This window comes from Giraffa tippelskirchi, chromosome 6 (genome assembly GCF_054371585.1).
Source record: "Giraffa tippelskirchi isolate mGirTip1 chromosome 6, T2T-mGirTip1v1.2.pri, whole genome shotgun sequence".
NCBI classification, from domain to species: Eukaryota; Metazoa; Chordata; class Mammalia; order Artiodactyla; family Giraffidae; genus Giraffa; species Giraffa tippelskirchi.
In genome coordinates, this window is record NC_137280.1 from 26,457,966 (window position 1) to 26,477,987 (window position 20,022).

Genomic DNA, 20,022 nt, shown 5'->3' on the forward strand with positions numbered 1-20,022 from the left:
TACCAGGGTCCCCGGTCCCTGGGATTCTCCAGGCAAGAGTACTGGAGTGGGTTGCCATTTCCTTCTCAAATTACAAGTCACTCAGGCTATGGTAATTTTTTATAGCATCCTGAAAGAAAGACACCATATATTAAATATTTTTCTGTTAGCGATATATAATATTTCTTCCTGTTTAAGAACTCCTTTCTATGTCATATCTCCTAAAGTCCTGATTTCGAAATATAAATGCTTCTTTATTCCTTCTCTTTCAAGAGCAGGGATATATCAAGTCAGCTGTAAGTTGGAACTCTACCAAGTTCACCAGCCTGTTTCTGCTAAGCCTTCAGTAGTTTCAGAAGAGAAGATAAATTTTCTCGTATGATTTCTCTAATACATTCATAAAATAGATGAAAATATAAATGTCATAACATATCAATACCTAATCACAACCTATCTAAATTATTTCAATATTTCAAAGCCTAGTTCAACTTTCTCTTTCAGTTATTACAAATCACATTAGAACATCTTGTCTTCAAATTTCTATCAAAATTTTAGTCAAAAATATAGAAATTCAAACAATATTATTAGTTAACCATTGTGTAAATGACATTGTGCTATTTATACCTATTATTATACTTAATACTCATAATAAACGTGTAGAATTACCTCTATTCAGACAGTTCAGTTCAGTTTAGTTGCTCTGTCGTGTCCGACTCTTTGAGACTCCGTGGACTACAGCACGCCACGCCTCCCTGTCCATCACCCACTCCCAGAGTTTATTCAAACTCATGTCCATTGAGTTGGTGATGTCATCCAACCATCTCATCCTCTGTCATCCCCTTCTCCTCCTGCCTTCAGTCTTTCTCAGCAACAGGGTCTTTTCAAATGAGTCAGTTTTTTGCATCAGGTGGCCAAAGTATTAGAGTTTCAGCTTCAAAATCAGTCCTTCCAATGAATATTCAGGACTATTTCATTTAGGATGGACTAGTTGGATCTGCTTGCAGTCCAAGGGACTCTCAAGAGTCTTCTCCAACATTACAGTTCAAAAGCATCTATTTTTCGGCGCTTAGCTTTCTTTATAGTCCAGCTCTCACATCCATACATGACCACTGGAAAAACCATAGCTTTGACTAGATGAACCTTTGTTGGCAAAGTAATGTCTCTGCTTTTTAATATGCTATCTAGGTGGGCCATAACCTTCCTTCCAAGGAGCAAGCATCTTTTTATTTCATGGCTACAGTCACCATCTGCAGTGATTTTGGAGCCCCCCAAAATAAAGTTTGTCACTGTTTCCACTGTTTCCCCATCTATTTGCCATGAAGTGATGGGACCAGATGCCATGATCTTAGTTTTCTGAATGTTGAGTTTTAATCCAACTTTTTCACTCTCCTCTTTCACTTTCATCAAGAGGCTCTTTAGTTCTTCACTTTCTGCCATAAGGGTGGTGTCATCTGTGTATCTGAGGTTATTGATATTTCTCCCAGCAATCTTGATTCTAGCTTATGCTTCTTCCAGCCCAGCGTTTCTCATGATGTACTCTGCACAGAAGTTAAATTAGCAGGGTAACAATATACAGTCTTGATATACTCCTTTCTGGATTTGGAATCAGTCTGTTGTTCCATGTTCAGTTCTAACTGTTGCTTCCTGACCTGCATACAGATTTCTCAAGAGGCCGGTCAGGTGGTCTGGTATTCTCATTTGTTAAAGAATTTTTCAGTTTGTTGTGATCTACACAGTCAAAGGCTTTGGCATAGTCAATAAAGCAGAAGTAGATGGTTTTCTGGAACTCGAGTGCTTTTTTGATGATCTAGCAGATATTGGCAGTTTTATCTCTGGTTCCTCTGCCCTTTCTAAATCCAGCTTGAACATATGGAAGTTCATGGTTCATGTATTGCTGAAGGCTGGCTTGGAGAATTTTGAGCATTACTTTACTAGCATGTGAGATGAGTGCAATTGTGTGGTAGTTTGAGCATTCTTTGGCATTACCTATCTTTGGGATTGGAGTGAAAACTGATATTTTCCATCCAGTGGCCACTGCTGAGTTTTCCAAATTTGCTGGCATATGGAGTGCAGCACTTTTACAGCATCATCTTTTAGAATTTGAAATAGCTCAACTGGAATTCCATCACCTCCACTAGCTTTGTTCATAGTGATGCTCCCTAAAGCCCTCCTGACTTTGCATTCCCGCAAGAGACTGACCCAGACATGCCTGAGAGTGTCCAGGAGTCTCTGGCAGAGGTGTGGGTCTGCGGTGGCCTGATTCAGGGTTGGGGGCACTGAGTGTAGCAATGTGTGCATGGGACCTTTTGAAGGAGGTCACCATTATCTTCATTACCTCTACCATAATTCGGCCCCAGGTAAATAGCAGGGAGGGAACACAGCCCCACCCATCAACAGAACATTGGATTCAAGATTTACTGAGTATGGCCCCGCCCATCAGAACAAGACCTACTTTCCCCCTCAGTCAGTCTCTCTCATCAGCAAGCTTCCATTGGGACAGTACCCATAAGGAAACTGAAGCTTCTAGAATAATTTTACATAACAATGTGTCAACTACGCACAGACATAAGATTCCGGCGCAGGTTTGTCTCAAGCTAAAATCTAATCCTAAACACTGTATTTCTAATTTTTGCAGTATTTTAATAAGACTATAGTTTGTAATTGAACCTTTTACTTTACTGTTTTCTTTGTTATGTAATCATATTTTACTTCTCTAAACAGCTTGCAAGATCTTTGTTTACAGCAATCAAGCTATAAACTAGTCATTATTATGTAATTCCTATAATCCCTAGAGAAGTGATAGATTTTTTCTTTTTCTGATGTATGTGTGTTTGTGTGTGGGTAGAATGAGAGTCAGAAAGAGAAATATGCTCTATTCTTTTTCTCCAATATATACTTATAAACCATTTGAAAAAAGTTTTCTTTTAGCTACAAACATATGACTTTTGACTCCCTAGTCATCAAAATATCATGACTACATAACAACAGCACATTCAGTGACCTGTTGATTCATCATAATCCAGTAGATGGCAGTACATTATAATGTTTAAATAACTTATGGAAGTGTTGTTACTTAGTGCAAAATTGTACCTAACTAATTTTGCAATTTATGTATTTTGGACAAGTAATCTATCAAGTTATTCAAATAATATCTTTGAAATTATGTGTCCTTTAATTAACTAATGCTTAGTAACAAACTCCTTTATAAACTTTTGTATTAAAAAAATATATATTTCCTTTCTCCCAAGTCTGGACTGTGCTCAGCTAGGCAGTTTTCATGCTATTCCTAACAACGTTACTTACGTATGTGGATTGAACTGAAGTTCTACTGAGTTCTGTGATCATCTGAGATACTGGATGTTTAAGCTTTCTTTATCTGTTCAGCAAGATAGTTCAGCTTTAACATGGCAGTTCATGAATCCCAAAAGTACAAAGTTGATGCCACTAAGGTTTAGCTAATTGGAACTAACACAACACGCTTCTACCTGATTTTATTGATTAAACTAAGTCTTAGGTATACTACTTGAATTTAAGGGGTTTGACTATAATGGCCAGATATGATAGTGGGTATGATTTATTGAGGCCACTAAAGTAACTACAAAGACTATCACAGTTGAAATAAGAATTGAGTATAATCTACTCCTAGGAGAAATTTATAATCATTTCCACAATAATGAGACAGAATTTTTAGATATTCTAAAATCCAAGTTCAGTTCAGTCACTCAGTCGTGTCTGACTCTTTGTGACCCCATGAATTGCAGCACGCCAGGCCTCCCTGTCCATCACCAACTCCCGGAGTCTACCCAAACCCATGTACATCGAGTCAGTGATGCCATCCAACCATCTCATCCTCTGTCGTCCCCTTCTCCTCCTGCCCCCAATCCTACCCAGCATTAGGGTCTTTTCCAATGAGTCAAATCTTCCCATGAGGTGGCCAAAGTATTGGAGTTTCAGCTTCAACATCAGTCCTTCCAATGAACACCCAGGATTGATCTCTTTTAGGATGGATTGATTGGATCTCCTTGAAGTCCAAGGGACTCTCAAGAGTCTTCTCCAACACCACAGTTCAAAAGCATCAATTCTGAGGCACTCAGCTTTCTTCACTGTCCAACTCTCACATCCATACATGACCACTGGAAAAACCATAGCCTTGACTAGACGGACTTTTGTTGGCAAAGTAATGTCTCTGCTTTTAAATATGCTATCTAGGTTGGCCATAACCTTCCTTCCAAGGAGTCAGCGTCTTTTAATTTCATGGCTGCAATTACCATCAGCAGTGATTTTGGAGCCCAAAAAAAAAAGTCTGACACTGTTTCCAATGTTTCCCCATCTACTTCCAATGAAGTTATGGGACCAGATGCCATGATCTTAGTTTTCTGAATGTTGAGCTTTAAGCCAACTTTTTCACTCTCCTCTTTCACCTTCATCAAGAGGCTCTTTAGTTATCTTCACTTTCTGCCATAAGGGTGGTGTCATCCGCATATCTGAGGTTATTGATATTTCTCCCAGCAATCTTGATTCCAGCTTGTGTTTCTTCCAGCCCAGCGTTTCTCATGATGTACTCTGCATATAAGTTAAATAAGCAGGGTGACAATATATATATAGCCTTGACGTACTCCTTTTCCTATTTGGAACCAGTCTGTTGTTCCATGTCCAGTTCTAACTGTTGCTTCCTGACCTGCATACAGGTTTCTCAAGAGACAGGTCAGATGATCTGGTATTCCCATCTCTTTCAGAATTTTCCACAATTTATTGTGATCCACACAGTCAAAGGCTTTGGCATAGTCAATAAAGCAGAAATAGATGTTTTTCTGGAACTCTCTTGCTTTTTCGATGATCCAGTGGATATTGGCAATTTGATCTCTGGTTCCTCTGCCTTTTCTAAAACCAGCTTGAACATCTGGAAGTTCACGGTTGACGTATTGCTGAAGCCTGGCTTGGAGAATTTTGAGCATTACTTTACTAGCATGTGAGATGAGTGCAATTGTGCGGTAGTTTGAGCATTCTTTGGCACTGCCTTTCTTTGGGATTGGAATGAAAACTGACCTTTTCCTGTGGCCACTGCTGAGTTTTCCAAATTTGCTGGCATATCGTGTGCAGCACTTTCACAGCATCACCTTTTAGGATTTGAAATAGCTCAACTGGAATTCCATCACCTCCACTAGCTTTGTTCGTAGTGATGCTTTCTAAGGCCACTTGACTTCACATTCCAGGATGTCTGGCTCTAGGTGAGTGATCACACCATCGTGATTATCTGGGTCATGAAGATATTTTTTGTACAGTTCTTCTGTGGATTCTTGTCACCTCTTCTTAATATCTTCTGCCTCTGTTAGGTCCATACCATTTCTCTCCTTTATTAAGCCTATCTTTGCATGAAATGTTCCTTTGGTATCTCTAATTTTCTTGAAGAGATCTCTAGTCTTTCCCAATCTGTTGTTTTCCTCTATTTCTTTGCACTGATCACTGAGAAAGACTTTCTTATCTCTCCTTGCTATTCTTTGGAACTCTGCATTCAGATGGGAATGTCTTTCCTTTTCTCCTTTGCTTTTCACTTCTCTTCTCTTCCCAGCTATCTCTAAGGCCTCCTCATACAGCCATTTTGTTTTTTTGCATTTCTTTTCCCTGGGGATTGTCTTGATCCCTGTCTCCTGTACAATGTCACGAACCTCTGTCCATAGATCATCAGGCACTCTGTCTATCAGATCTAGTCCCTTAAATCTATTTGTCACTTCTACTGTATACTCATAAGGGATTTGATCTAGGTCATACCTTGAATGGACTAGTGGTTTTCCCTACTTTCTTCAATTTAAGTCTGAATTTGGCAATAAGCAGTTCATGATCTGAGCCACAGTCTGCTCCCGGTCTTGTTTTTGCTGACTGTATAGAGCTTCTCCATCTTTGGCTGCAAAGAATATAATCAATCCGATTTTGGTGTTGACCATCTGGTGATGTCCACGTGTAGAGTCTTCTCTTGTGTTGTTGGAAGAGGGTGTTTGCTATGACCAGTGCGTTCTCTTGGCAAAACTCTATTAGCCTTTGCCCTGCTTCATTCTGTACTCCATAAATAATAACTGGGTGTGGGCTCCCTATGCAAATAAAACTGTGAGCCTTACAAAGTTTTATATAACCTTAGATTGGTAAATGAGAGTGGACATTTTCTCATTGATCAATTGTTAGGCCAAAAGTGGAGTCTCCTGTCAGATTAAATGAGCACCACAGCAGGTACCCACATAGAAAATGTAAGTAAGTTGCAAAGTGAAATATAGATATTTAATGGGTGCTCAGGTGGAGGATGATGAAAACAAAATAGTAGATATGAAAAATGGACATTATAGCCAAAACCACCTTGAATAGATGATATATGAGAGATGTATGAAACTCTCTTTATATTGTTACCTCAGTGCTAAATCTTCTTTCTGAACTGTACTCCTAAACTGAAGTCAGCTTGGGAACAATCTGGAATTAACTATGTCATTCAGAATTTTTCAGTGATGAAATCCCCAGAAACCATGGGATTTGGGGTCTGCAGTAAAGGTTTAGGGCCTGAAATAGAAAGGGAGTTTTTGACTCCATTGTAAGGGAATTGAATTATAGGATGCACAGTGTAAAAGATAAAACAATATAATGTATTGGTATGATTTAGAATGACAGCCTAAATAAAAAGCAAATGTGACTATCTAAAATGTATCCTAAAATATGTAAAGTCTTAAAATTCTGAAAGTATATTAAGGCATACATACAAGAAGATATAAATACATATATTAATCAGTTTTTAAAAGAGAATGAGGAATTGTGGTTTTTTTTTTTTAACAAAAATATTTATTTATATGGCTGTGCAGGGTCTTATTTGTGGTACATGGGATCTTGTTCCCTGACCATGAGTTGAACCTGGACACCGTGTGTTAGGAGCATGGAGGTTCAGTCACTGGGCTAGCAGAGAAATCCCAAGGAATTATGATTTTTAATTAAAAAAATCAATTTAAAACCATCAATTATTATAGAAACATCATTATATTAAGAAATATGATATAGTTAACACCTGAGGAAAGAGATATTTATATTTGTATGAATCAGTATTTTATATTCCCTTAATATAATCAATTTTTAATCAAACTGTCTTGGATTAAGTATCCTTTGAAGATTCAGCTAGAAAATAGTGAGTGGTCAACAGTTTAAAAAAATCATTAATTTGATAGTAAATATGATACTGGCAGAGAATCTTTAAAAGTTACACTGAAATATTTTATTATTTGAAAATTGGAGCAATGGATTATATGCTTAAGGGGGAAAATTAAGTATTCTTATGAAATCATTTCTTACTAATTGACTTATAAGTATAAAGCAATTACAATAAAAAGTCCAACAATTTATTTTTCTAATGTAAAAAAAAATTGATGTACTCATTGGTCTTGCTCTCATAGAAGTAAATTTTACACAAAATTTACTTAAGAAGAAACAGAAAGATTCTGATGTTTTTCCAGCTTTCAGTTCAGTTCAGTTCAGTCTCACAGTCATGTCCAACTCTTTGCGACCCCATGGACTGCAGCATGCCAGGCCTCCCTGTCCATCACCAACTCCTGGAGCTTACTCAAACTCATGTCTATCAAGTTGGTGATGCCATCCAACAATCTCATCCTCTGTCATCTCCTGTCTTCCCAACTTCAATCTTTCTCAGCATCAGGGTCTTTCAAATGAGTCAGTGCTTCGCATCAGGTGGCCAAAGTATTGGAGTTTCAGCTTCAGCATCAGTCCTTCCAATGAATATTCAGGACTGATTTCCTTTAGTATGGACTGGTTGGGTCTCCTTGCAGTCCATGGGACTCTCAAGAGTCTTCTCCAACACCACAGTTCAAAAGCATCTATTCTTCAGCGCTCAGCTTTCTTTATAGTCCAACTCTCACATCCATACATGACTACTGGAAAAACCATAGCTTGAATAGACGGACTTTTGTTGGCAAAGTAATATCTCTGTTTTTTAACATGCTATCTAGGTTGGTCATAACTTTCCTTCCAAGAAGCAAGCATCTTTTAATTTCATAGCTGCAGTCACCATCTGCAGTGATTTGGGAGCCCCCCAAAATAAAGTCTGTCACTGTTTCCACTGTTTCCCCATCTATTTCCCGTGAAGTGATGAGACCAGATGCCATGATATTAGTTATCTGAATGTTGAGTTTTAAGCCAACTTTTTCACTCTCCTCTCTCACTTTCATCAAGAGGCTCTTTAGTTCTTCTTCACTTTCTGCCATAAGGGTGGTGTCTTATGCATATCGGAGGTTATTGATATTTCTCCTGGAAATCTTGATTTCAGCTTGTGCTTCATCCAGCCCGGCATTTCACATGATGTACTCTGCATATAAGTTAAATAAGCAGGGTGACAATATACAGCCTTGACATACTCCTTTCCTGATTTGGAACCAGTCTTTTGTTCCATGTTCAGTTCTACCTGTTCCTTCCTGACCTGCATACAGATTTCTCAGGAGGCAGGTCAGGTGTTCTGATATTCCCATTTTTTAAAGAATTTTCCATAGTTATGATCGATACAGTCAGAGACCTTGGCTTAGTCAATAAAGCAGAATTAGATGGATTTCTGTAACTCTCGTACTTTTTAATTTAATCTCTGGTTCCTCTGCCTTTTCTAAATCCAGCTCGAACATCTGTAAGTTCATGGTTCACATACTGTTGAAGCCTGGCTTGGAGAATTTTGAGCATTACTTGGAGCATTTTGAGCATTACATTAAAGCATTTGCAGCTTTGCTGCTGCTGCTAAGTCGCTTCAGTCGTGTCCGACTCTGTGCGACCCCATAGACGGCAGCCCACCAGGCTCCACCGTCCCTGGGATTCTGCAGGCAAGAACACTGGAGTGGGTTGCCATTTCCTTCCGCAATGCATGAAAGTAAAAGTGAAAGTGAAGTCGCTCTGTCTTAGCGACCCCGTGGACTGCAGCCTACCAGGCTCTGTCCATGGGATTTTCCAGGCTAGAGTACTGGAGCTTTACTGAGGTATAATTGATGAATAAATATTGTATGTAATTAAGGCAAGCAATGTGATATATTGATATATGTACGCATTGTGATAATGATTTCAATGATCAAGTTAATTTATATATTCATCACCTCACATAGTTACTTTAGTGTGTGTGTGTGTTGCGGGAACATTTGAGATCTACTCTCAGCAAATTTTTTATATTTACATAGCAATTTTTTTCTCAAAAATTTGAGCATTTGGTAGTATTATAAAAACAATAAATAATATCAACAAAATGGCTTATTATACATATTTACCATAACTATAAAAATTTCCTTAGAAGCAGAAATACTTGTGATACAGTTATAATTTCCAAAGTAAGAATGAAAGTTATTTATGTATTATACGTATGATTATAAATTTAGAAAAAGTTTTATACATGTGGAATATATCTACTTATGAAAATAACTCAGAATGGCATTAAAATATTATTTAATGTGTTATTATTTCAATGTGTTATTATTTATAGAAGCAGTATTTTATTATTAGAAGCATTTTTCTCATGATCTCTTCTCTACTTTATCCTTAGGTTACACTTGTGGATAATTGATAAAGCCTATTATAATGATGAATTGATCAAATAAACATATGCAAACACATATGATATTTTAAATAAATTTTATTCAAGTGAAACTTGAATGATCCAATGCACTTGACTGTATTTTGGTTAAGTGTAATAAGGAGGAATTCATCTCATATATATTTAGATTTAGGCAGTTATATTTTAGAAAAAATAGTTTAAGAGTTAACCAAGTTTTAAAATAATGATAAAATATACTGATTTTTAAATCTTTATGTATTTTGAAACTTTCATGTCATATTTGTAGCTATCTGTGTAAAACTATGAGGCTGCTGATCATTAAAAGTGAGAGAGACAGCTAAATATCTGACAATTAACCACTTAATTTAGGGGCTTCCCTCTGGCTCAGTGGTAAAGAATCCACCTGCAAAGCAGGAGCTGCTGGAGACATGGATTCAATCCCTGGATCAGGAAGATCTCCTGGAGGAGGCATAGCAATCCACTTCAGTCTTCTTGCCTGGAGAATCCCATGGACAGAGAAGCCTGGTGGGCTACAGTCCATAGGGTCTGAAAGAGTCAGACACAACTGAAGAAACTTAGCATGCAGGCACACAACCACTTAATCTTAATAATGCTAATGGAAAGACAGATTATTAAGTGAAAAAAAGGGTGAAATGTGGAAATACACAATTACCATGAAACTATATTTGATTAATTAGACATTTGTGTGGATAAAAGGAAGTACACTACAGTATTTAGGATGAAAAAGACTAAAAACATTGAAAAGAAGTTTTTTCTCTCTAATTTTCTTAAATTTAACAAGATTGCTTTGATCATTTCTTACTGTCCCTTTACAAAAAACCCAAACTGAACTCTCACCCACAATAAGCAAGTTTTTATAGCAACTCTAACAGGCCAGCTGGGCTTCCCAGGTGGCTCAGAGGTAAAGAATACACCTGCTAATGCAGGAGATGCAAGAGACACAAGTTCGATCCTTGGGTGAGGAAGATCCCCTGGAGTAGGAAGTGGCCACTTGCTCCAGTATTTTTGCCATGAAAATTCCATGGACAGAGGCGCCTGAAACACTATAGTCCATGGGGTTGCAAAGAGTCAGACATGACTGCAGTCGATGACAATAAACAAGCAAAGAATGGGTGCTCAGGGTAGAAGCAGACTACTGATGATTTTATGCACTAAATTTCTCAACAACATTTGATTTTTGTGGAGTCTTCCAAAGCTGAATAAGACAAAGAAAAAAAACTGTCAGAATAAACAGGTAAAAGGAAAATGATGTATAAAGAGAAAATACTGCTGCCTAGGGGAAAACTAAGCCTTTTAACCTAAAATATCTGCAGCAGTTATGTATATAAAAAAGGTTTCACAGGTTATTACTTATAATTCCACTTCACTTTATCAGGAGAAGTTACTGAATATTGTTAGAAACCTAGTATGCAGTTGCAGAAATGCTTGACACCCGAGAGCATAGTACTTCATTCCAAAATTTAGGTGCATGAATGCCCCATACATTTTCAAAAGTATATATATACTATATGTACGATGCATAGGCTACGTCATCAGATTGTTCTATAAATTTGAAAATAACTCCCCAGATAATGTATTATATTTTTACCCAGATATAAATACAATTGAAAATTAGTGTTCATACATAACACATAAAATTATCACTTTTGAAAGATTGAGAGTGTTATAGAAGTGATTGTTCAGCTGAATGTAATCTTAGACAGGTGAGATAATTAAGCCTGAGTGGAGTTTATAAATAGGCAGGCTAAGGGCAACGCCAGGACCCAAGATGGTGGCACCCGGGTTGCTGAGGCATCACGCTTGTGGGAAAACGCAAGTATGGGGAGCTGGTTAGGGAACTCTTCACCTTTTTCCAGTGCCGATGGCCTGAAAGCCAAAGCCACGATGACCAGCCCGAAGAGAGCTGTTTCTTCTTAGGATTCGAATACTGGACTTCACATCTATTGTGTGTTCACAAAATTTCAGGTAAGTATCATGCATTTGTGTTTTATATTTGTTAAAAGTTCAGAAATAACAGAATTAAAACTAATGCACTGAAGTAGTAATTATTTGTAAAAGTTTATTGTACACATACCAAAAAAAAAAGTGAGTTTGAGACCCAGGAGTGCTCAACCAAAACATGAAATGAGGCTCAGGGTTATCTTGTTATGAAGCAGCTTATATAGGGAGAAGATAGTGACTTTTTTTTAAAACCAGTGATTGTTTATAATATTAGAATTTTCTTAAAAAATAGGAAATTGGTTAATAGTTACCTCATATCAATTTTGGGAAACAGGTAAAGTTTTACTTATGATTTCCAGAGGCATAAGCAAGAAATGGCACAGGTAAAGTTAGTCTAACAAGATAAATTAAGCTTTGCTTGTATGATTAAATTGGTTTTGTCTGCTTGGGATTTTCAAGGCTTGTCTCCATTTGTTTTTGATTTTAACATATTGACGATGTTACTGAAAGTGTTCGAGCACAAAGGCCAATAAAGGGGCAATCGGTAGAAAGGCAAGTTTGGTTTATTTTGGATGCTTGCAATGTGGAGAGCAGTGGGGCGAACTCTGGTCCAATGGCCAACTCCGCTAACTGTGGGAAGAGCTTTTATAGATGAGGGAGGAGGTTAAATTCAGAAACGGCCCAGTCAGCTCTGACGGTCATCTTGAAATTGGTCATGCAGTGGTTTGATCAGTATCATCTTTCGGGGTTTGTTTGTTACCATTTCCTTGAGGTCAGTTCTCGGAATTGTCTCAGCTTAAGTCATGGCTACAGTTTTTTGATTATGTAGTTAACGTCTTCCACCTGGTGTGGATTTCAGAACCAATAAGATACCTCATGGGATATGGCTCAGAATATTATCTATAGCTCTTGAGAAGGAACTAAAGGTCCCTGACTTTGTTTACTGACTAAACTTTTATTGTTTTGTCCTGTTTGACTGCTTTTCTTTGCTTTTGCATCTTCTCACTTTTCTGATTAAACTTGGTTGAAGGTTTTGCAGAGACAAAAGGCAGGCTGAGGACATGGTGGGAAGGAATCATAAGGTCCTGCACTGTTTTAATGACAACTGACAAACATGTAAAGCTCTTTAGGTTAAAAAGGAAACAAAAGCACACTGTTTCTTTGAAACATGATAGGTGATGGTCACAGTAGGAGTTTGTTTTTCAGCAATGTGCATCTAAGAATTTGAGTTAGAATAAAAATTAATTGAACCAACATTAAAGACATCAAGTTAAAGAAAGAGTAAATGGCTATTGGGGTAAGACAACTCCACTAACTCCATCTTTATTCAGTTTTATAATCCCTTGGATTTTATTATTTTTCCTATTAATATTGTTCTCCTCTCCCCTCACCCTCTAGATGTTGCATGTATATGTCAATTACCAAAATGACTGTCAATCCTGATAGAAGTTATGAAAAGTTGTGACAAAATCTGTAAGCTAACATAGAAATTTTGGCAATATTAAAAATTAATTATTTGGTTTACATTTTGCTACATTTCATCACTATTTAAACTGCAGATACTTTTCCTATCATGCACATTAATGACACTCAGAGGTAAGGGTAAATCCCACTGTGGAGTCTACATTGGAAAGAAATGGTTATAATCATTTGACCAGATGGATATGAATAAAAGAACAATCTGGATACTCTTGGATGTGTAAAATCCAGAAGCACTGATGAATCTCATTAGGCAGCAAAGTCCTAAACTACAGAAAGTCTAAATATAAAATAAAATAAGTAAGACAAAGGTAAATGTTGGATCATGCAGGAAGAAACTGACAGGTGAAGGTCATGAATTTTTGTCAGTTTTTGTATTTAAGAAAAATTTCATTTTTGAACTAAATCATTTTATTATCATGACACTCAACTATCTACATTAATCAAGATAATAAAGGAAACTTAAAAAAATAATTTACCTTAGTTAAATCAAGTTTTATTTTACCTTCTTTAGCTTTCACATAAATTATTTTAGGTAATGTGAGAAATAAGAACAATTTAATGAGAATATGTATTAATTTGATAGAAGCAATGGTAATGACTATCTTCTACAAACACAAATTTTACTTTGCAGATCACATCTAACCTCATTCATTGCTTTAAATAAGAGAACCATTACAAAATTATTTGCTATAATTTCAATTTGCTATAGCAAATCAACAAATATTTGAGTCTTATAGTCTTGCTATGAAAAGGTCTGATGTGGAATGCAAATAGATCGCCAGCCTCTTTAAATGACCTGATAAACAATTTATAGTATGCTCTTTTAAAATTATTAATAAATAGATCACATCTACTTTTGAACTCATATTTCCTATCTAGCTATAGAAGTTGCTATCATTTATTTTCTGCATGGCATCCTAATTCTCTCCCTCCACAATGGATTTTTTTTCTGTAGGTTATAAGTATGCTCAAAAATTTCCATTATTAGGAAAAAAACCTTCCTTTGGTGGTTCTTTTTTTGGTCTACATAGCTAATTCTATGTCTGCTTATCAATAAAATTTCTTTAGATAGTATTTTCCATTTAAAAATAAAAGGTTACAACCCCACTTTCTAATAAAATGTATCATATATCTTTGCAGTTTGAAATTGTCGTCATCAACTAAGACTCTTTTCTCAGTACTATTTTAGTACTTCACAATTTTATTGATTCCTCTGACATCTTTTTGAAGATTATGTGGTTTCTAAATATAATCTCATGTGAATGATTTCTGCATTTGTCAGTACTGTGTTAGGTGCATGTCACGGTAATATAATTCAAATGAGCTTAAATGTAAAAGAAAATAATTGGCTCACAGAATTGAGGAGCATCTTGATGCCTCATGGATTCAGCCAATGTTGGATTCAATTGTTCTATGATTCTGTCAAAGGCCTTTTTCCATAGGTTCTGCTCTGTATTTCATTTTCATAAAGTATTTAGCAAGGCATTAAAATATAAGGCCACTAGTACCACCAGGTTTACTCTGTATAACTTTGAAGTCCCAGTAAAAACCTCTGCATGTATGTAGTGTGTTTAGAAGGTGTGGCTTTGGTCATATACCCAACCTTGCAAAGGTTCTAAGGTGGCAAGAGCTGAGTAGAATGCCATATACTCATTGGCTACCCATGACACATATTTACTTCATAGACCTAGTAGGTACTATCTGAACCACATGGAAAGAATTTTGGGGGAAAATCCATTAAAATACTTAAACCTACATACAAAGACCTTTCTTTTTTTCCTGAGGAAGGTCTTTTAATTCTAAATGTCTACCCAAATGTCGTACCAGCATCTTAAATGAATATGCCTGGAGCAAAACTTAGCATTGTTGTCTGCAAGGGATTCCTTTATGTGCCACATTTCTGTCAATATGTAGGATCCTGAACACCTCATCAATCACATCACCTTGCCCAATCCTGAATCCTGAGCATAAAATTTGTTCTCTCTACTGCCTCTGCTCTTATCTGCATTCAGTTCATGTCCAGGTCCTCCTGGTCCTGTTTCTATGAATCTAACATTGCTATATTTTCCATTGCCTATGCAACTTCTGATTGAATAACCAGAAAAGGAACATAACTTTATGCTTACCTCCTTTCTTGTTCCTTCTTCCCAACCTAAGTTTATTTGCCTAACTTCAGCCAGTGTTATCTTTTTAATCCCAAATTTAATCATATTACTTCCCTACTTCACACTTACGAAGAACTTACTATTGCTTTTAGCCCAATTTCCTTGCCATGTCTTGCATTGACATTGGCATAGCGTTGTCACTAAATTGTATCTAACTCTTTGAGACTTCATGAACTGTAACCTGCCAGGCTCCTCTGTCCATGGGACTTTCCAGACAATAGTGGAGTGGGTTGCCATTTCCTTCTTCAGGGGATCTTCCTGACCCAGGGATTGAACCCGCATCTCCTGCATTGACAGGCAGATTCTCTACCACTGAGCCACAGGGAAGCCCTTAAAAGTATTTAAATTATCTGTATTTATTTACACCATTACTTGTCATAATTTATCTGGCATTCCACTCTGAGGCCATACAAAGTGTATTTTATTTCTCAAATACACAATGCATTTTATTATTTCTAAGATCTACACCTGGGCTCCCCATATCCTGGTTGTATGTCCTCTCCTTAAGCATGTCGTGCCTCTTCTATATAAAAATCAGGATAGGTATGATCTTTGGAGTCTTAGTCTTTATGTTTAATCCCAATTCCGATAATTTGCAATTATTGGGCAAGTTTCCAAAAGTGTTTAAAAATGTCTCAAAAAAATTATGTGTTCATCATAAGTTTTGGAGTTTTTTTAAGGACTAAATGAAATAATGTGCAGGAGGTGTTTAGGCTAGTGACTGCCACACAGTAAACAATCAGAAGGTGCTTGCTATTCAGTATTGTCCCTTTGTGAGTTCTTTGAAAATATGACCACTCAGGTTTAAATATAAACTTGTACGTATTATTGATTTCTTTATTTTTTTTGATGTTTCTTGTCACTCAAATAAACTGCTAATTCCTATTTATTCCCCACAAGGAATTATATTTCTTCCAACATTCTCATTTCCTCTAATTCCATCCCAAGTTAGGTCGGCATCAACTCTCATCTGTCCTATTGTCCCTATGTGAATTCTATATAAAGTCTGTCTCATTTCCAATTTATTAAAATAAAATAGCTATATCTACCTTTAAGAGCAAAAGCTGATATCATTCAGTTCCCTTACCTAAAATTTTCAAAGTATGAATAACAAACCATTTATTATTCATTTAATTCCATCCACAACCTAGTTCCAACTCTCCAACACTATCTCCTATTCTTTTGAATAGGACTCTGTTCCAGAATCTTCTCTATACATGACCCAAAATTTTCAGTCTTTTCTATTTCTTGTTTCCTGTCCATACTACTTTCTCAGACAAATTCTTTTCCTTTTTTTCCCACATACGCAAAATACGTACATTCTCCTAAGACACATACAAAGTCTACGTATTTTATAAACCTTTTATTATATCAGTTTTCACAATTTATACAGGTACTTTATTTTTCTCATAACACACAATGAACTTTAGGTATATATAGATATACCTTGAATTTTACGTATATAGATAAAAACAACTGGTCTTTCTTACTCATTTGAAAACTCATTCATACCCATTTGCTCTTTTCATCTTTGTGTCTCTTTACATTAATTCCTCAATGTAGTGCTCATGGTAGTAAATGTTGAATAAATAATCAAATTGCCATTAACAAATGTTATTCATTTAATAATAGGAGACATCATAGTGTAAGGGCCTTCTGCTGAGTTTACCAAGGTACACATCTTGACCTATTCCATTTGACCATCTTGGCCTATTCCATTTAGTTTAAAGGGAATAATATTAGACAAAAATGTCAGTTTTTAACTAAAAATTTAATGCATATGTAGAAGAGCACATGTGTAAATCTTATTTAATGTGTTCCATAGTCCATATTGTTGAATACATATGTCACATATTAACATATATTTTTCATATAGTCTGCAAAGGCACAGAACATTTATTTATAAAAGCTAACCTTAAGTCCTTACAAAATTATTAAATAGTTTCAGCATACCAGAAATTTGTTTCACTTTCTCAAATATTTAATTTCCTTATATCTGCTATAGATTTCATTGCATCTATACTCTATGTACTGTGCTTAGTCACTCAGTCGTGTCCTACTCTTTGTGACCCCATGAACTGTAGCCTGCCAGGCACCTGTGTCTATGGGGATTCTCCCGGCAAGAATACTGGAGTGGGTTTGCCATGCCTTACTCCAGGGGATCTCCCCAACCCAGGGATTGAAACCAGGTCTCCTGCATTGCAGGCAGATTCTTTACTGTCTGAACCACCAGGGAAACCTGTACTCTATATACTACAATAAATTTACAAAAGTCAAATGAGGTTTTAAAAGATCTAGAGACATTTTTGCAGTAAAATCCACAATATTGAATGTGCTCATTTTATGTCATCATAAAGACAATACACAATTTATTAACTTAATCATTTAAACAATTCTGCCTAATACTATAATATTACTTTGCACCGAATCCAAATATCAGTTGAAATCCATTTCATATTAAGTATGCCTGGGATGACTTTATCCTAAGCTGGATTTAACAAAATCATTAGTGTGTGAATAACACAGAAATGTCAAAAAGTATTAAAATCCCTTTCCAGTTTTTGATACTGGCAAAATAGAGTGAGATAAGAAAAGTGCTTATACATTACTTAATAAAGTTTAACTTTGAGCAAATCAAATACTGGGTCAGACTGAACTTTTAACCCATACTAACTGCTACCAACTTTTGCCAAAAAAAAATTAGTGGTTCATTATTGCCTGTTAAGTATTATTTCAAAGCTAGGAGTTTCCTGTAATTTTGCAAGTATTGCTTTTGCTAAATGTGTTGAAGGCCCTTAAAAACTGGGATATGCCACATATGATCATAAAAGAAATGAGAATGTAATAACCTCTAATGACAAGGAAAACTCATTATGCCTACAATTTTGCATTACCTTTTTATTCAGTTTTCATAATTTCTTCTATTGCTTTGGGTTTTTTTTTAAATATGCAATTTTATTCTTTATTCATTCTCATGCCATTCATTTCTTTTGTTTAGTTTCTTCCCTTTTGACCCATTGTGTTAAACTATTCTTGCAGAAGATAATTTGTCATCACTGCCATAATGAATCCAATTTTCCTTAACCCAGACCTGGCCATGGCTTGCTATACTGCAAAGGAAACTACCTGAAAGGGTAATAAGGGGCACTATATGAGAAATGTGACTGGATTATTATAGCTTTAATTAGATCAGTCACAATTTTTGTTGAATACCGTTCAGAGAAATATTCTTTAGTAAAGGAAACTGTGTTCTTAAAAAAAAAAATTCCTTATTCAGAATACAGTCCTATAACTGCTAAATATAAAAGCAGAGAAGTTCAAAGCATGCAATTGCCGTTGGACTTTTTCTACTCTTATTTTTAAAAATTGCCAGTGTTAAATGTGCTGCATCTTTCCTCAGTTATCCATTATAATATCTGATTAAATTTGTAGAATTTACCTCTTTTTTCATTTAGATTATGCATATTTATATAAATAAGAATGAGAAAAATACATACCTGTATTATTGAAAACCACCACATAATTCTGGTATAGGATTTAATAATTTAATGACCGTTTTCATATCAGTTATTTTAGGAAATCCTTCCAACAGAACTCAGAGTGATAGTAACATAAATCTATACTCCCAATCCTAGAGTAGAAAAAATGTAAAACTTGGGGCTAAAATATTAAGAGTGGTTGGTTAATAGATCTTTACTTATAATTTAGTTAAGAAATATTTACTTAAAAAGTTGAAAAAGACAGAGGCACTTGAGCTTAGTACCTATTTTTAGTATTTACATACCTCTGTTTATTAAAAAAAAAGAGTCATTGGTAGGATCTCTGAATCAAACACTAAACATTTACAGCATCAATCTCTTAATCTTCTCATAGCTCTTACTATATACTTCTCTTTTAATATCTGAATTTGCCATATTTAATAAGACAGATATGTTTGTTCATCTCATATCATTTTAGTTTATACTTTTATGGGCTTTTTATTAATATTCCACTTGTGATCCATCCTTCATGATTCTTTCATATGTAATTTTTTCATGATTACTAAGGATATTTTTATTTTTATAAATCAAACTTGCATAATCACCAATCAGTTTAGGTGATGTCTACTAATTTTATAAGTAATGATACAATTAGTTGAATTTTTCCTATTCCTCTGCTGCTCTATTATGAAGTGCAGAGAAAATAAGCAGATACCAAAAAGAAATTTGCAGTGTCTGTGATATTATAGTATTTAATGTACAGTAGTTTAATTAGAGTCCCAGAGGGAGAAGCAATTCAGAACAAGTGTAACAAATGTTACACTATTTAATCAAAAAGTGACTAAAACTTTCTAAATATTATGAAAAATAGTCATTCATAAAATGTAGGAAACTCAGTGAACCACAATGATGTTTGCAAAAACTTGGATGGTTCTCAAGAGTATTATGCTGAGTGAAAATGCCAGAGCTCACATAATGTACATGTCCATATAAATAAAATTCATAAAGTGATAAAAGTATAGAAATGGAAAACATTATTGGTTGCCAGGTATTACAGAGGTAGAGAAGGGGTGGCTGTGGTATTAAGGCAGTAGCATAAGTGATCTTTCTGCTGTAATTGTCCTGTATATTGACTATGTTGGTAGTCACATGTCTAAACGTGATAAAGTTGCACAGAACTAAGTAACAAACTCAAAAACACACACATATAAATAAATGTTTGAAAAACTTGTGAAATATGGCTGAAGTCAAGAGATTTTATTAATATTGATTTCCTGGTAGTGATATAGTTATACAAGTTTTCTTGGGGAAAATTAGGTGAATTGTGTAATCTTTCTTTATTATAATTAAGATTTACCAATTTCCATATGGTTAATATTTCTTATAACCA